Genomic DNA, 17,326 nt, shown 5'->3' with positions numbered 1-17,326 from the left:
AACCACCGAGGAAGGAGGAACCAAGGACGGCTAGTTCTGCAGTTACTCTGGCCACAGTGTCCTCCTGGCTCTTGAGTGTGTGTGCTCACGCAGTCGTGTCTGACTCTTTGTGACCCCATGGACTGTAGCCCACCAGACTCCTCTGTCCGTGGAATTTTCCAGGCAAGAAATATTGCAGTGGGTTGTCATTTCCTACTCCAGGGGATCTTCCTGACCCAGGGATTGAACCCAGGTCTCCTGTGTCTCCTGAATTGGCAGGCGGGTTCTTTACCACAGTGCCATGTGGGCTCTTGAATATTAATGTGTAAATTACCCTAAAATCTACTCAAGCACCAGAGATCTTTGTACATGTACCCATAGGTTTCGTTATTGTTAATAATTTGCTTTTCTGTCCTATGACTTTTTTTTTTTTTAAGATTTTTTTCCCCATAGCATTAGCAGGTACCTAAAATGGGAAGTGGTGAGTATGTGGATTTGCAGTTCCAAAGAGAAAATTGCTTGTGTTCAAGACACTTAGTCAGAACCAGGCACTGAGTGCTGCTGGGTCCCAGGCGTCGTGTTCAGCCCTGGGCATACAGAAGTGAGTGGGGACTGTTTCTGCTCTCAAGGAGTTCAGCTCACAGTTCAGTGTGCTTGACTGTGCACGAGTGGATGGTCTCAGTACAGCAGCAGTAGGACCCCAAGGTGTGTTGGAAGCGTAGGAGGTACAGCGTTCATTCTGTGGGGAAGGGGGTGAGGAGGCATCTAGGGGGACTCCATGGTCAGGGTGGGTTTGGAGGACGATAGGAAGTTTACCAGACAGACAAGACACATTGCCAGGGCAGAACAGTGGTGTCTCCAGAGGAGGGGGAGCTGGGAATGCACTCCAGAAGTTGGGTTTTTTGTTTTACTCCCACCTCATACGTGTTAGATAGGTGACCTAATCATTTGCTGAGAAAGAAGAGAAATGCCTCCCACCCGTGTCTCCCTCCCTTTTGTTGGGCATCGGGACTGCATCCAGTATTGTGATCTTGCCCAACCTCTGTGTAACTGAGCCTCACAGAGCCCAAGGTGCACACAGATTAGTTAAGTCGGATCGAAGTTCAACTCAAACATTCGTGTTGGTCCAGTGCCATTTCCGCTGCCCTCCATCCAAGTTGTTACTCTGTGGTTTCTGTGTTGTTAGATTTATGCCTTTTCTCATTCGTTCAATAAATGCTTCCTGAGTTGGTTATAAACAACTGTACCGTCTGATAGAGTTATAAGGGTCTCAGTCTTAAGGTGGAAATTAACTTTGAAAATATAGGCTGATTCAGAATATGAAAAGCCAGAGTAAAGAGTGAGGGTTTAAGGATTTATACCTTTCAACCTAGAGAGGATGCCAATGAGTTTCTGAACTTGTAGCCTAAGGCAAATTCTTTTTGATTCCTGTATTCCTCGACTTCATTTACTTCTGTGGGATAAGACTTCAGTGTGTTTGAATACATAAAAATACACGAATAAAGGTAGGCCTTGCATTGGGTGAGAGAGTAGAATCTATGAGACTCGGGACTCTGAGGGCCAAACCGTCTGTTGTTTTTTTAAAACAATTTTATTTACTTTTAAAATTGACTTTTATTTATTAATTTTTAGATTTTCGCTGCACCAGGTCTTCGTTGCCTTGCACGGGGCTTTCTCTAGTCGTGATGTGCAGGCTTCTTGTGGCCTTGGCTTCTCTTGTTACAGAGCATGGGCTCTTGGGTGCTGGCTCAGTAGTTGGGCGCAAGGGCTTAGTTGCCTCATGGCGTATGAAATCTTCCTGGTCCAGGGATTAAACCTGTGTTCTCTGCATTGGCAGGTAGATTCTTCACCTTTGGACCACTAAGGAAGTCCTCAGATAGACTGATTTGGAAGCCTACATCCAGCTGTGTAATCCTGGGCAATTTGCTTACACACTCAGTGCCTCATCCCCTATATGGAAAATATTGATGAAAATAGTATCTATATGAAGTTGTTACTAGAATTAAGTGAGCTAATGTAAATAGCATGGTAAGGTGCCTGATAAATTAGCAAGCCTTTTATGGATATTCGCTGTAATTGGGGAGTTGCCTGACTGAGTGTCTCAGCTGGGTTAATTCTTCTGTGATTCCTTAGAACATTGTGACAGTTTCTCACCTTGCTGATGTGACAGGATCATCCAGAGAGCATTGTAGAATTCAAGGCCCAAAGATTTCCAGTTTCATCAAGATGGACTAGGTAGACCCTTTCCTCCTAGATCCTCCCCCTAGATCTAAAATCACTGGACGTAACAAAGAAGCCATACAGTCTCTGAAAAGTGGGAGAGCAGGCTGCTTACAACTTGGGGACTTGAGGGACCACACTCTGATGAGTACCTTGGCTTTGCTTATTGAGCTCATGAATCCTGGACAGGGTACTGCAGAAACTTCCCACCCAGAATCACGAGGAGGCACAGGCCAAAAACGTTCTAAGAAAAGCCAGTTTCCCCTCCTAGGCAAAGGCCTGGGAATAAAGAGGCAGGTTAACAACGAAAAGAAACCTTTTCGGCAAAACCTTCCCTGCTGCAGCCAGGCGCCACGGGAAGAAACCGCTTTCTGTACTCCCACACCACCCCCACCCTCTGTTTCAGTCCATCTTCCTTCCCCGCTGCCCCGTGGAAGCAGGCAGTGCACTTCCATTCCCCTGAGGGGTGGAATCAACAGAACTGGGCAGGGTGCTGAATTTCCACCCTCCTCTGTGTGGAGCAAGACAGCGCTCTGAGGCAGTGCCAGGGAGGTAAGAGCAGGGTCCAGCTCCAAGCTGAGGTTCTCCTCTCTCTCACCCTGCATTAACAGCTTCTCTCCAGGGGATTGCACTGGGGCTTAGGAGAGTCTGATCTCACACTCGCTCTTGATGGAATAAGTCAGTGACCCATTTTTGCCTGGAAGATGCCAGCAGAACCAAGTAATAAAATGAATTTCTACACCTCCACCTGCAACAGGCAGGTGACTCAGTGCCAGGGTATTGGTGTTGCTGGGCCCAGAAGGAGGCAGAGTCTACATACCCACCTTGCTCTCATGCTGCCTTTCAGCAGGAAACTGCTGCTAAGTAAAGGTCTCCAGGATACAATAAAAAATATCATAAGAACCAGGAAAACCACAACATGAATAAGAACAACCAATAACAGATCTCAACAGTGAGATGAACCTGGTGTTGGAATTCTGAAAGAACTTCAAAGCAGCCATCACAAAAATGCTTCAACAAGCAATTGTTATTATTATTGAAACAAATGGGAAAAATGGGAAATCTCAGAAAAAGTTCATGGGCCCAACATGATGGAATTTTTTGGAATGATGGAAATATTTCATAACTTGATTGTCATGTATGCCTTTTTAAGAGTGAAAGAAAGTGAAAGTGTTAGTCACTCAGTTGTGTCCAATCTTTGCGACCCCGTGGACTATAGCCCATCAAGCTCCTCTGTCCGTGGAATTTTCCAGGCAAGAATAGTGGAGTGGGTAACCATTCCCTTTTTCAGGGATTCTTCCCAGACCAGGAATCAATGTCTCCTGCATTACAGGCAGATTCTTCACTGTCTGAGCCACCACGGAAGCCCATTTTGTGAGAATAGCTAAACTGTATACCTGGAGTGGGTGTATTTATTCTAAGTAAATGATATTACAGTCAAGTTGATTTCCCTGGAGGAGGACATGGCACCCCACTCCAGTATTCTTGCCTGGAGAATCCCATGGACTGAGGAGCCTGGTGGGCTACACTCCATAGGGTTGCAAAGAGTCAGACACGGCTGAGCAAGTGACCCAAGTTGATTTACAGTAGTGCATGGGGCCACTCTTCACCCTTGGAGATTTATTCAGTAGATCTAAGATGAAGTCCAACAACAGCAACAACAAAAAATTAATGCCTCAGGTGATTCTGAGGCTGCTGGTGGCTCTTGTGAACTCCTCATCTCTCCAGAGTAATCTAGACTAGTTGTGAATTCTTAAGAATATCAATCTGTTAGCAATCAGTGCAGAAAGAAACTTGTTATGGTAAATTATGAATTACCAGATAAGTACTTGCAGAGTAAACAATATATAATGAGAAACCATTAAGTGCATTATCCCCTCATGGAAATAAATTTTTGTTTTTTGTTGGGTAATGTTGTAAAGAATATTACTTGGTTATCCTTAGAAGCTGTTGCTTCTTTTGCTGGGTCATAAAAACCTGCACTGTGGTGTTATTTGCTGTCTCCTGTTTGACCACACCTTTCTCTCCTTTCCTTTTCAGAACATTGTCTCCTTGCTGGCTAATGACAGGATGGATTCCACATCTGCCTGTGCGAGCTACTGCCGCCTCGACAGACAGTCGTGGTTTTCATCAGTACCTCCCTGGGGGTGGTGCTTTCTGTCAACATCCTGCTCTTAACAGAGGCTAGGAAATGATTCCTAATCCAGTCATTACAGCTTTTAAGCCTCTCCCGTTGGCCTCACTGTAACCCAGTGACTCTCATGTTGCCATCTAGGCTGGATTTTCTAATCCTGCCAAGGAAACCTATGCTTTCTTCCCCACTTAAGCAGCAGGCTTTCTCCCCCTTTAGTCTTCCTGGTACATCTAGAAAAGTGCAAAGTGGCTAGGGCTGGATGTGAAGGGGGGAGGGGGTTGTACTTGGAGTTGCTTTCCTGCCAAAGCAGCTGGGGTCATTTGTCCAGAGCAGAACTAGTCACAGCTGCATCAGAGGGTCAGCTGCCTGTGTCTCCTGTGTCTGAACCAGTGAGCTTCTAACACTCCTCTCTGGGTACTAGAAGGAGTCTTTTTTTTAAAAAAAAATCTGTTAACAGATTTAAAGTAAGCTGTGTCTGGGTGTCAGAGTTTTATTCCTGATAGCTTTCTGTTTTGATACTGTACCCTTGGAAGTACCCTGGGTCTGGTTTCTCCCCTTTGAATAATAGATGCCTAAGATTGGCTGTTGGTAGGATACTTTCTCTCTGAGTTCACTCTGGGGTTCTTCTTTTTCTTAGCATAGCTGAATCTGGTCCACGGGTCATTCTCCCGGTCTCTAGCCTTCCTAAGTACTCATGCTTACGTAGCTGGTCTTCATTTCTGTTGTGTGTTTTTATGTGTGTCACAGTTACGGTCATCAGATGACTAATGTCAGAGAAGGTCAGACAGAGTTATAGCTTCTAATCATGTTGACCTTTTGGTAAGGGAATTATTTGTGGGGGGGAAAAATACACATTAAGAATCTTCAGTGTGCATTAGAGGGGATAACACTTGAAAAATGTGCCCATGATAGCTGTCTCCAAATATTTATGTGGATTGTGGTTTCTAAGAGAAATTAGTTTTTTCTTTCCTAATGTAGAACCAGGGCCAGTAATAGGAAGGAGTAGAGAAATGTATTATGACCCTGTTTCAGGAAGAACATTCTGACAAGGCTTTCCAAAATACAGATAGTAAGTGTCACGTCACTGAAGGTATTCAAGGGAGGTATCGGGTCGCTGAGAGTCGGACACGACTGAGCAACTTCACTTTCACTTTTCACTTCCATGCACTGGAAAAGGAAATGGCAACCCACTCCAGTGTTCTTGCCTGGAGAATCTCAGGGATGGGGGAGCCTGGTGGGCTGCCGTCTCTGGGGTCGCACAGAGTCGAATACGACTGAAGCGACTTAGCAGCAGCAGCAGCATGGGTCTGGTAGAGAAGGTGTAGCTATTGGGGAATTTCTAAAAGTATTTTCTAATTTCATCCTCTGTTTATTTTGAGTAAGCCATGAATGTAGCTGTAGAACCATTTCTGGCTAAAGGGCTAACTAACCTGCTTACTTGTACAGTAAACCTGGGTACTAGTAGCAAGAAGTCTCAGCGTTCCCTCAGGCAGCCCTGGAAAGACTGTGTGTACGTCTCTCTTCCTGTCTTTCCTTGAGAGACCTGCATTATAGGACCCTTCAGTTGTGGTCCGTTTTTATCATGTGTTGTGTGCATGGCCTTTTCCAGTGTCCCTGTTGTTTGACGTAAGGAATAAAGCCAAATAATTGACCGTTAATCCTTCCTGGGATTGAGGCAGGCAGCTTCTTGGGGAGTGGGCCCCCATTCCTATTCTAAATGAGGCCTCTCTTATTGAAGCCAAAAATAAACGGGATTGTTCAAATAAAGTGGTTGTTCAAAGAAAAATCATAACCTCTCCCCTCACCCCTTGCCTTCACTTGCCCTTCTGTGGTTAAAAGCAACTCAGGGTGTTTGGAGGAATAATAAAGGCACAGTCTCTGAAGGGAACTTGAGAGGTGTGTCTCACTTTAGCTCATGGGCATTTCTAGGTGACCCCAGCAAGTGTGGCCACTAGTGAAGCAGGGAAGGTTGTTAGTTTATGAACATTTCAGCATGGGGGATTTTCTTCTTGCCCCTTGCAGTTTGCTAATTGGCCTTTCAGGGGTTTCTAGTCCCAGAAGCTTTTGCAGTTGTGTTTTGGTATGTGTGTATGTAGTGTTAATAGTCACTTATTGGAATAGTTGTGTTTATTTTAAATTGTATTATATGTCTTTCTAAAAGATGCTCATCAGATGATAGCTCAGTGGAGATACTTTGGTTTGATTGAAGATGTTTCTCCCAGGTTATGGGAGAAGCAACTAACATTTCTCGAGCAATCTCTGTGAGCATTTCCCTTATATGTAGACCATAAAGTAACATTTCCCAGGGTAGGTACTGTAGGCTAGTGCCCTCTGACACTACCGCAAGGCCCTTAAGGCTTGATTCCTAAGACATGTTTGTATTCTTAATGATTCTCAGCAGAGTACTTTGAGTTTAGTAGGTGATCAATAAGTGTTGAATTTTGTTGAACATAAAATTGCTTTCAAATAATTTTTGTTTCTTCCTTTTAAAAAGAATACTTTGGAGAAAACTTTCTTCTTCAGGTTCATTGCTTCTAACCCCTTCTTGTAACACTCCATAAAAGAGGATTTTGGATGGTTTGGGGGAAAGCTGACCCATGTGGGATGCGAGGGCGTTTGCATTTGATTAGGTTTCTGGGGACAGATCATTCATGTTGGTACAGACTCTCTGCTGTCTCCATAGCAGGTGTGTGGGTTGTGTACCATATGGAGGCTCAGTGGATGATATGCAAATAAAAAAGTAAGAAAATATGATTGTAAGTATAGCTGATTTATGATGTGTTAGCTTTTTAAATTGAAGGGTGGTTGATTTACAATATTCTAGTTTTAGCCAGTAAATATTAATGAAGCACCTGCTGTGTAAGGCATGCGTTCTCAGTGCTATCTGAGTCTTTGCAACCCCACAGGCTGTAGCCCCCCAGGCTCATCTGTCCATGGGATTCTCCAGGCAAGAATACTGGAGTGGGTTGCCAGTTCCTCCTTCATGGGATCTTCCCCACCCAGGGATTGAACCTGCGTCTCTTGTGTCTCCTGCATTGGCAGGCGGATTCTTTATTATTGAGCTACCTGGCATAGTACTTGCTACAGAGACACATAGAAACAAATAGAAAATAGTAATTTTTGCCATTGAGGATCTTATCATCTAGTGGGAAAAGTAATATCTATATACATTAAAAATTGATTAACAATTTAAAGGAATTCTTTAGGATCCTTAGATTGTCTAATATGGTAGTTCTCAAATGTTAGTGTGCCTTGGAATCACCTGGAGGGCCTGTTAAAATACAGATTGCCAGGCCTCACCCCCAGATTTTCTGACTCATTTTTCCTGGGGGGTCCTGAGAACTTGCAGTTCTGGTCACTTCCCAGAAGGTACTAATGCTGTTGGTCCAGAGAACACATTTGGAGAAGGCTGGTGTGAAGGATTGGTCCTCAACCTTGGCTGTATAGTAGAATCACCTGGGGAGTTTAAGACATCCATGTCAATCTAGACTAATCACATCAGAATGTCTGTGGAGTGGGACCCCGGCTTTTTTTTTTTTTTAAATCCCCCAGGTAGTTGTAAAGTGCAGTCAAGTTTGGGACTCACTGGTCTAACACACATTGGGAGTTTATAACTTTAGAATGCAAAGACAGATGATGTAACCATGGTGTAGGAGTGTGGACAGATGATTGGAATTGTTTAAAATAATAATTCTTAACCTTAAAAAGTGGTAAGTGAAAACAAAGGGACGATTTCTGTTCTTACAAAGGTAATGCTGTGAACAAGTCCAGCCTGTTTTCTATCAATTTCTTGAGACAGACTGATGAGCTTGTGAGCTCTTAGGAATAGCATGGATTTCCATCCAGCAAGGGCTCAGCAAGTAGGATTGAGGGGCTTGATGTCACCGTCAGTAACAAGCATTCACTAACTACCCTCTCTTCTTCCTGATTTAGACCTAAATCTGTTTTTATCCAAACAAGCTTGCATGTCTGTGTATTTAGACTGAGGTGTGGACGGAGGCTGTGGAATAGTGATAGTGAAGCTTTAGAAAATGAAAAATGCCAGTTATAAGTTTCATCTCTAGAAGCCTCTGTTTATTCATATGTAAATAAAATACTGCACACAGTTGTCAATATTCAATGTATGTAAAATTTTAGGAATTTTATGTAGTAAAAAAAATTTTTTTTAATGTAGTAAAATTTTAGGAACATTGTTTGTTCATTTTGAGACCTCCAGAATCTAGCAGTGTGCCTGGCACATACTGTCTGCTCATTAAATTCATGTTTGTTGAATGAATCATAAATACTTTAAATCAAATACCTATGTATTAACAAGGACAAGGAGAGCTTGATCTTAAAAAGCTTGACCAGAAAAGGCTGTCACCTTGGGCAAAAAATCTGTTAAAATAAAGGAGTTGCAAATGCAGCAAGTAAATCTGGAAATACATTGTCTTAATAAGTCCTAGTCATAGCTACTTAATACCTGAAGAAATCTTGCCATCTCAGTTCCAATTGGTATTTAGCTACATCAAGTTTTAGGTCCTATTGTTAAATTTTATTTTTAACTTTATTCAGTTTAATTGATTATAAAATAACCTGGACTGTAAGAATAAGCCTGTGGTTAAATTTCTTGAAACTACTAGAGCCTCTGTTTCAATGAATTTCCTATGGTCAGAAGTTATTAAATTAATACTGGAGATTTGGTACGTCTTATAATCTTGACATCTACTCAGGCCCAGTGGAGTGATGTACAGTGAAACAGTGTCCTATGTTGGTGAGAGGGCACTTATCCATCCACAGGTCCTGGGAAGCATGATGTAACTCTGGTCTAACTGCAGCGTCTGTGTTTTTTGGCCCAGGGCAAAGAGGAGGAGGGCTGGTAAAGGAACCTGATCGGACCATTTGATGCTAATTTCACAGGTGGCTGGTCAGTGTGTGCTGGGACTGTTGTTATTTATAGAGCTCTAAGTGGATATAGCTACACCCAGGGACCTGAGAGGAAGGCTTGCATCAGATCAGGGTGCAGTGGTAAAAGCACAGAACGGAATCAGGGGCAAATGGTCACTGATGGTGTCAGTGCTGGAGTTAAATAGGATCATTAATGGCTGTCAGGATTTCCACTAGCACCTCATTGCCTTTCCTGAAAACAAGCCACACACCAAACTGAAATAACTGTGGATAGTCAGTCTCTCCCTTATTTTTAATTGGGGTTGATAGGATTTTAAATCAGGTTGACTCATTCTGATTTCAGCCACAATTTGAAGAGCTATCCACAAAGCTATAAATTAAATAATTGGAATTATATTTCTAGAGGCAGAAGGACTTGATTGACTCCCCTGCTCTTAGTGGAGAAATTGAGATCTAACAGGGTTTCATAACCAGCTGAATTTCACAGTTGTGAATCTGGGGCTGGAATCTGGAACTCAAGATCTCTCCAGTTTAGCTCTTTTTGTCTCTATCATATTAGTTCTCTAACTAAAGTACACTTCCCTTTCTTTAAAGACTTTGTCTTCATAGCCTAGATGAAGGTTATCCTTTGTTATGGTATTTCCTCAGAATTACTTTGAGAGTTAGTTGAAAACATGGTTTTGTTATTTCCATTACTTAAACTGAAGAACAGTATTCAAATTCCTTCTGTTGATAATACATGTGCCAACCACCACCAGCTTTTAGGAATGGTAGTCCCTCCTTGGAGAGAGAAGGGCCCCTTGTGAGTGCTGGGGCTAGCAGAAGCAGGAAGCTTCGACCCCCGAGGGGCGGGTTAGCTTCTGCCAGGGGGCTGGAGGCCCCGGCACAGCACCTGGAGGCAGTGGGCACTGTGAGTCACAGTTCGGCCTTGGCATCAGCCCTGGAGACCAGCTCTCCTCAGGAGAACTTTCTTCTGCCCCACCCTCAGTGGCCTGTTGTCAGAGGCCTAGAATAATTGTTTGTTTAAAGTTTTACTAGCTAATTTTCTGCACAAAACTGACAGGCGTCTCTATTAAGCATATTTCCAGTCTCTTGGAGGCACTTCACCGTGTGACTTGGGATCTAACCTCAGTGTAGACTGCAGTGGCTGGATTGTGTTTGTTTGTTTTTCTCTCCTTCCTTTCCCACTTGTTTCAAAGGCCACACACTAAGCTCTGGAGAGGGAGCTGCCTGTGGGCTGAGAATTGGCTGCCTCACTCAGGCCAGCCATGTGGCTGCTGGAGCAAGTGCCTTTGGGTCGGTCGTTCTCAAGTTACCGTACGCTGGCGTGAAGGCCTTTTTTCTGTGTTGGACCCTAAATGTGGGCTTTCTATCAGAAAGACTCATTAATTCCCCATCTGTTAGCGGAGGTGGGGAGATTCAGCTCAGTGTTTCTAAACTTTCAGAATGGATGCTATATCTGTGGGTCAGGTTAATATATCTGAGAAGGGGGCCAGGATTTAGAACCTTGCATTATACTGAAGGACCAGGATCTCTTCCAGTGCTCATGGTTTTTCAGGTTCCTCCAGAAGAAGATGGATTTCAGGCCTTAGGGAATTTATTTGTAGCATAATCAGTTCTCAATTACTTGTCTTGTAAATGTTTTCCATCCCAGAGACCTTTCCCCAGTGGGTCTCCAGGTTATATTCCCAGGCTACCTATTTGGTATGCACTCAGGGACTGAAAGATAGTTTTCTTCTTGATTTTAAGAAAAGCTGAGAAGGAAATCTGCTGTTAAGAAAAAAAAAGAAATCACACCTTATGTTACAGCCAAGTATAAGTAGCTTTTGGAGAGCATCCTCTATTGGGAAGAAACGGTGTGTTATGTTGCCTTGTCATTGGGAAGTTGATTCGGGTTAGCTATATTTTGGAGAAGGCAATGGCACCCCACTCCAGTACTCTTGCCTGGAAAATCCCATGGACGGAGGAGCCTGGTAGGCTGCAGTCCATGGGGTCGCTAAGAGTCAGACACGACTAAGCGACTTCACTTTCACTTTTCACTTTCATGCAGTGGAGAAGGAAATGGCAACCCACTCCAGTATTCTCGCCTGGAGAATCCCAGGGACGGGGGAGCCTGGTGGGCTGCCATCTATGGGGTTGCACAGAGTCGGACACGACTGAAGCAACTTAGCAGCAGCAGCAGCAGCAGCTATATTTTAAGTGTCACTGCTGTGCCTTGCAAGAGTATTTCCTTTTCTGGAAGGCTTTTTTGAGTCGCTAAGATTAATTTAAAGGGGCTTTAGGTACTTAGTAATAAGTAATAATCTTAGTAATAAGATTCTGGTTGTATGGTTTGTTGTGTATTAGCAGTGGCTTAAAGTTATCTCCTCTGCCCTGGGTCTCTTACCTCTTAGCCATACCCAAGTGCATGGTCCACATGTTGTGGTGGTTCCTTGGCCTGCCCAGCCATGCCCTGTATGCCGAGTAAGCCCTTCGATCCTCTCAAGGGTTATCTTTTTTTTTGCTTCACTTGTCTCACTTGACGTCTCCGAACCTGCCATGGCTTGAAATACTGCTGCTCTGGTGGCTTCTCTCCTTCGCCTCATTGAGGATCTCTTTGAGATACATGCCATTCTTTGCAGATTAGAACATTCATGTTAGAGGGAGGGTTGGTTTTAAACTGGAACTGGTAAGATGTCAGTTCAGGAGGGCTAGACCCATGGTGATTTTAGGAGGGGTTACCGCACTGGTCCTTGTAAACCACGGGGCTTGCGCTGAGCTGGACAGTGGCCGTTTAAGTAGATGCTTCCCCTCCGATTGCAGAGTGGCTCCCAGCTGGCAGATTTCTCTTTGGGATTCAGTTTTCTTGGCTGCTGCTGTTTGTTGTGCTCACACAGATTTTTGCGGCATCCTTCCAGGCTCTTGAGTCTTTTCCAAGCAGGAGAGCTAACAGAATGCTTTGCCCTCCCCTTCTTTTCTCTTTTTGGATATCCCATGGCTATTAGGGAAGGACTTCCTGTGAAATAAAATGAGGGCAAAGGAAAGTAGCATGCCTGTGGCATAAAATGCTGTTAGCAAGCTTGAGGCATATCAGAGAGATTGGTCCTGAGAGTAACATTTGCTGCCTTTGTGCTTTTGAACTTTTTTTCTTTTTCTTTGCCTGTTTCTGAGGTCTGAGATTTATCCTGAATTTAAGAACGGACTGTTTTTGATCATTTGAATAGGTATCACCGTTCAGCAGGGAATACATGTGCAGACTGAGATGTCTCTTAAAGCCAATTTGTAGTATAAGTCATTTGAAATGATTTCTTTAGTTGGTAGTGCGTTTCTACTTCAAATTCTCTTCCTGGATTTATGCATTCATCTCCTGTTTTACCAGGTGATTTGCTTTTATTGTGCTGCTGTGACAGCCCCCCACCCACCTTTAACTACCACCCCCAGACAGTTGAGGAGGTTGAGCAGTGTGAATAGGCATTGAGCTACCCAAAATGACATCAAGTGCCAGTCACACAAGATTGGAAACACGGAGAATCTAGATGCCAGCAAAATCTCCCTGCCTGCTTGATGAAGCGATTACAGAAAAGATTATGTGGACCTTTAACATTGATTTTGGAGAGAGTCAGTTGGATGAAGTTCCAGTGGGAAATCAGTACTTAACTGCCAGCTGGAAAAATCTCAAATCCTGGAATGATCTTTTCTCTCACAGTGTGGAGTACCCAGCCAGAGGAGAACCCAGCCCCTCCTCCTCAAGGTCCAGCTATCTCTTTGAAGGGGAGGAGAGGGGATGGATGAAGCTGTCTTCACCTACGCTGTAGCACGTCAGCCCAGAGGCTTTTGGTTTGCTTTGCCCCTTTGCTTTTTTCCACTTTTGGGTTTGCTGTTGTTTTGGGGTCTGAGGGCCTTCTGTCCCTTGGCAGGCTCTGAAGGAGTGCCATCAAGGAGATGGGTTCTGATTTCACACAGTCTAGTTCTGCTAAGAGGACATGAACAGCTGGTTGACCCAGAACAATGCTAAGGGGAACTGGAGAGTTGTTATTTGTAAATGTAGAGGAAGAAAGGAACAGATACCGGGAGGCAGTGCACGACGTACAGCTGATGCCTTCAGAGACTGGGGGCTTGTCTTTCTGTGATTCTCTGGTAACCATGGAGGAGGCAGAGTGAAGAGACATGTGGCTTCTTGGGTTTAATTCCAGTGCAGACGTCAACATTCTGCTCATTTAATTCACTCATTCATTAATTTCACAGATATTTCTTGTGTTCCTACTATGTGCTAGGCACTACGTACTAAGGATACAGTAGCAAATAAGCAAATAGGAAAGGTCTTTGTCCTCAGTGATAGTTAAATTGTAGTGAGGGATAGTGGTGAGAACACATTTATGGTGATGATGGTATAGGAAATAGTATGAAAGAAGAAAAAATAGAAGAAAATGGGATAGGGAGCTGTTTTAATAAGTGTGGTCAGGGGAGGCCTCTTTAAAAATGACCATGAAATAAATAAATAAATGATCATCGGAGACAATAGAGTTTTTATTACCTTAAATATTTTAAACACTTCAATTTTAATTGATTTTTTTTCCCCTCAAAAGTTTTGAGGGTTTTTCTAAAGACATGGCTTCCCTTTTTATCTCTGGATGTTCAGCCTTCATTAGCTGGATTAGAGTTCATCATTAGCTGCTTTTAGTGTAGCTTGTGTTACGACAGTCTTGGATTTTAAGAGTATTACTTTGCATAAATTTTTTCTGTGTGCTTGAGAGCCTCCTTTTCACTCCAAATGGATGTTCATCAGGGTTTGTTGTTTTGTTTTAAATGATCATAAGTAACTTTTGGGAATCTGAAGTATTAAAGTCCTGTCCACGAAGCTGAAGTGAATGATAAACAGTCCATAAACAAAGAATCCCTTCTGCAGAGCAGAGTGCCAACAGCTGTAGATGTAACTCGGTGGCTGGCTGACAGCACAACCCAGGGCAGTGGCTTTTCACTGTGAGAGGGATGGAATGGTGTTGTGTATTCTCTGGACTATCTTGAATAACAGGACTTACATTTTCTGCTAGCTCCCCTGAAAGGACTGTATTGTATGGAAAGAAAACCCTTGTTTGTCATAGCCCTACTGTGTGCTATGCTCTTTGCTGTTGGATCACACCTGATTACATCTATTCCACAAGACACCCCATCACAGTAGTTTTTAAAACATCCTTTCTTAACCCATTAAGAAAAATGACAATCAGCATTTTTCTAAAAAGTGGAGTCAGACAGATGACATCAGAGTATAATGTATCACACTAAGAGTGTGTACTGTTTCAAAAAACCTTTGTTTCAGATGTATGTGTATACAGATGTGTGTGTGTGTGTGTGTATGCATGCACTGTATGCTTGCCTGTATATCAGATCCTGACAATAATGTATTTTTATTATGTTGTGCTTTAAACAGTTTGAAAAACATAAGCTTGTCAGATGAAGTTTGGTATCATTTACAGATGAGGAAACTGAGACTCTATAAAGTTAAGCAAATTAATCATAGTAAAACTTGAATTCAACTCTTTATACATTTGATCTAGGACACGACAGTTTTGTCACAGGACTTTACACCTCTGATGATTTTCTAAGATTTCAGAGTTCACAAAGACACTGACTTGCCCCTGAACATTGTTTTAAAATTACCGGTTCCGAGTTTGACTGGTTTCTCAAAATATCTCTATACAGTCTATTTCTGTAGAAGAGAAAAGAAAGATGAATCTAGTTATTTGTCTTTATTAACAGACAAGAAAAGTCTAGAAGCTCTTTTCCTCTCACAGAGAAGGACAGCTTCATTTTAGCTAAGAAGAGAAACTAACTGGAATCAGTAGTCTCTCCAGCATTCAAGAAAACTTTATGTTGGTGAGACCAGTGTCTATGTGGTGAGTGGGTAGACACAGCAGGAGGACTCTGCCACCTTGTGTGAAATGTTTTGGTTTTCACTAATCAGGCGCACTTTTGAATAGACTTAACTAACATTTGTTCTCGTGACTACTGTTATAACATCTGGCACCAGTCCAACCCACTTTCCCGGCCTCCTGGGAAAGGGGTGGAACTTTCACGATGTTTAAGCAGCTATTTTGGCCTTAAAGGACAGGCTTTTCAGAGAGGCACTGTTTTCCCTGGCATTTCTTCCCTCTTGCCTCTAGTCACTTTTGAATGAATTCCTGATTGCTTCAGCTAGACCTTTTCTTTTTTGCACAGAAGAAATTGACCTTGTTGCAGATGCCAGAAAAATACAGTGAAAACCTGCTACCTACTACTCCCTTATCTTTCTCTCCGTACTGTTCTGTTACCCCACCCCACCCCAGCCCCCAATAAAAAGTGACCTTTTGGCCCAGGGCTCTATCTGAGTGTTTTGTGTGGCAGAGCTGTCTCTGGCTGACTCCCAGGATTGTTAATGACTTCCTTCTCTGTCTCTAAATAATTGCTTGAAAAGACAGCTGTGGAGAGACATTGCCCCCAGCTTGCAGGCTCATTAATTCCAGCCATATGGAAGAGGGTGCAAAGGAAGAAGGTGGAAGTTACTTTGCCAAGAGTAGCAAGTTGGGGGAAACAAAAACACAGGCTTTAGGGGAAGAGCAGCCCTGCCACATTGGAGACTAGACTTGGAGTCTGTGAGGTCGGAACAGTCTGAAGAAACTTCATGCATTAAATCCAAAATAGAGGAAGACAAACTAAGAAGCAGTTACTGTATTCTAAATTCCTTACACTGGGGTTCCTCTGATATTGTTGAATATAGAATACTTGTGTGTGTGTGTGTGTGTGTGTGTGTGTGTTCCTCTTCAAGAATAGAAATATCCAGGTAGTGTGAAAAGTCCAAGGAACGAAGCAGGGAGATACCCAAGAGATTCCCGAAAGTCAGACTTCATGGACTTGACCATTATTCATAACTTCTGCTTTTGTCTATTTTCACAGTGGCCTTTGAATCAAGTTTGACAGAAGGTATTCTGTATCTTACTCCTTAAAAAAAAGAAGAAAGAGGAAGGAATAGTCCAAAGTTGCATAGACAGAAGGAGAATCGAATAAGTGTAGGGAGTTAATACTCCAGTTATCTGTTCAACTGAGCTCTAATACTTCTAGCACTCAGGTTCATAAAAGAAACAAGATAGGCACTTGATTTTTATACTCCAAAAACAAGAATCGTATCAAGTTTCTAAGGGTATGCAAACTCTTCCTGAAACCAAATTATAAAACAAGTTTATGCACCTCTTTAGACAAAGGGCATTAAACAAATGAATGTATGATGCAGCAACAAAGGTCTCCAAGTAGATGCTGAACTCTTTGAAGATGCAGAATTCTTCTTATGGGTGATTTTTTTTTGGTGTCTGCTCCACAAACATCAGTTTAGTTCAGTCACTCAGTCGTGTCTGACTCTTTGTGACCCCATGAATCGCAGCACACCAGGCCTCCCTGTCCATCACCAACTCCTGGAGTTCACCCAAACTCTTGTCCATTGAGTCGGTGATGCCATCCAGCCATCTCATCTTCTGTCGTCCCCTTCTCTTCCTGCCCCCAATCCCTCCCAGCATCAGAGTCTTTTCCAATGAGTCAACTCTTCGCATGAGGTGGCCAAAGTATTGGAGTTTCAGCTTTAGCATCAGTCCTTCCAAAGAACACCCAGGGCTGATCTCCTTCAGAATGCACTGGTTGGATCTCCTTGCAGTCCAAGGGACTCTCAAGAGTCTTCTCCAACACCACAGTTTAAAAGCATCAATTCTTTGGCGCTCAGCCTTCTTCACAGTCCAACTCTCACATCCATACATGACCACTGGAAAAACTATAGCCTTGACTAGACGGACCTTTGTTGGCAAAGTAATGTCTCTGCTTTTGAATATGCTATCTAGGTTGGTCATAACTTTCCTTCCAAGGAGTAAGCGTCTTTTAATTTTATGGCTGCAATCACCATCTGCAGTGATTCTGGAGCCCCAAAAAATAAGGTCTGACACTGTTTCCACTGTTTCCTCATCTATTTCCCATGAAGTGATGGGACCAGATGCTATGATCTTAGTTTTCTGAATGTTGAGCTTTAAGCCAACTTTTTCACTCTCCTCTCTCACTTTCATCAAGGGTGTGGGTTTAAGGGCACATTTGCTAAGTGCCGCAGCATTTCTA

General features: G+C 43.1%; 1 protein-coding gene across 7 annotated transcripts in view; it reads left to right on the top strand.

Annotated features, from left to right (window-relative positions):
• AUTS2 (activator of transcription and developmental regulator AUTS2) overlaps positions 1 to 17,326 on the top strand; it is a 1,215,639-nt gene that overhangs the window by 167,877 nt on the left and 1,030,436 nt on the right. The window lies entirely within an intron of this gene.

This window comes from Bos indicus, chromosome 25 (genome assembly GCF_029378745.1).
Source record: "Bos indicus isolate NIAB-ARS_2022 breed Sahiwal x Tharparkar chromosome 25, NIAB-ARS_B.indTharparkar_mat_pri_1.0, whole genome shotgun sequence".
Classification (NCBI taxonomy): Eukaryota; Metazoa; Chordata; class Mammalia; order Artiodactyla; family Bovidae; genus Bos; species Bos indicus.
The sequence above is the reverse complement of the archived record's forward strand: the minus strand, read 5'-3'. Positions and strand labels throughout refer to the sequence as shown.